Genomic DNA, 398 nt, shown 5'->3' on the forward strand with positions numbered 1-398 from the left:
CTTCGACAGCGAAGCCAAAGCCCATGCCAGTATCCGGGACTCATGATATTAAGTAATTGTTAGCGTGGTTTAAGAGCGTTAATAACAACATAATAGGTCATTTAGGGCAAGGTAATGAGCGAGGGGGCTGTCAGGGACGCGAGTGAATTATGACCAAGGGGCTCGGGAGGGACTTAGGGGAAAGTTGCCTCGATATTGTTTAAAGTGTTGCGGCACGAATGCGAACACTCGAACGCACGCATGCCGGCGATTAATGTATACAGAAAGGTATGCATGTTGTTATTTTCCAAGAATGCGACGATGCTTTATTGTTTAGCTGAAAACATTGAAGGAATTTTGGGGAAAAAAAGGGAATTTAAAGGTCACTTTAAAATATGAATGTGAAATAAATAAATAAT

The sequence above is a fragment of the Penaeus monodon genome, chromosome 19 (genome assembly GCF_015228065.2).
Source record: "Penaeus monodon isolate SGIC_2016 chromosome 19, NSTDA_Pmon_1, whole genome shotgun sequence".
Classification (NCBI taxonomy): domain Eukaryota; kingdom Metazoa; phylum Arthropoda; class Malacostraca; order Decapoda; family Penaeidae; genus Penaeus; species Penaeus monodon.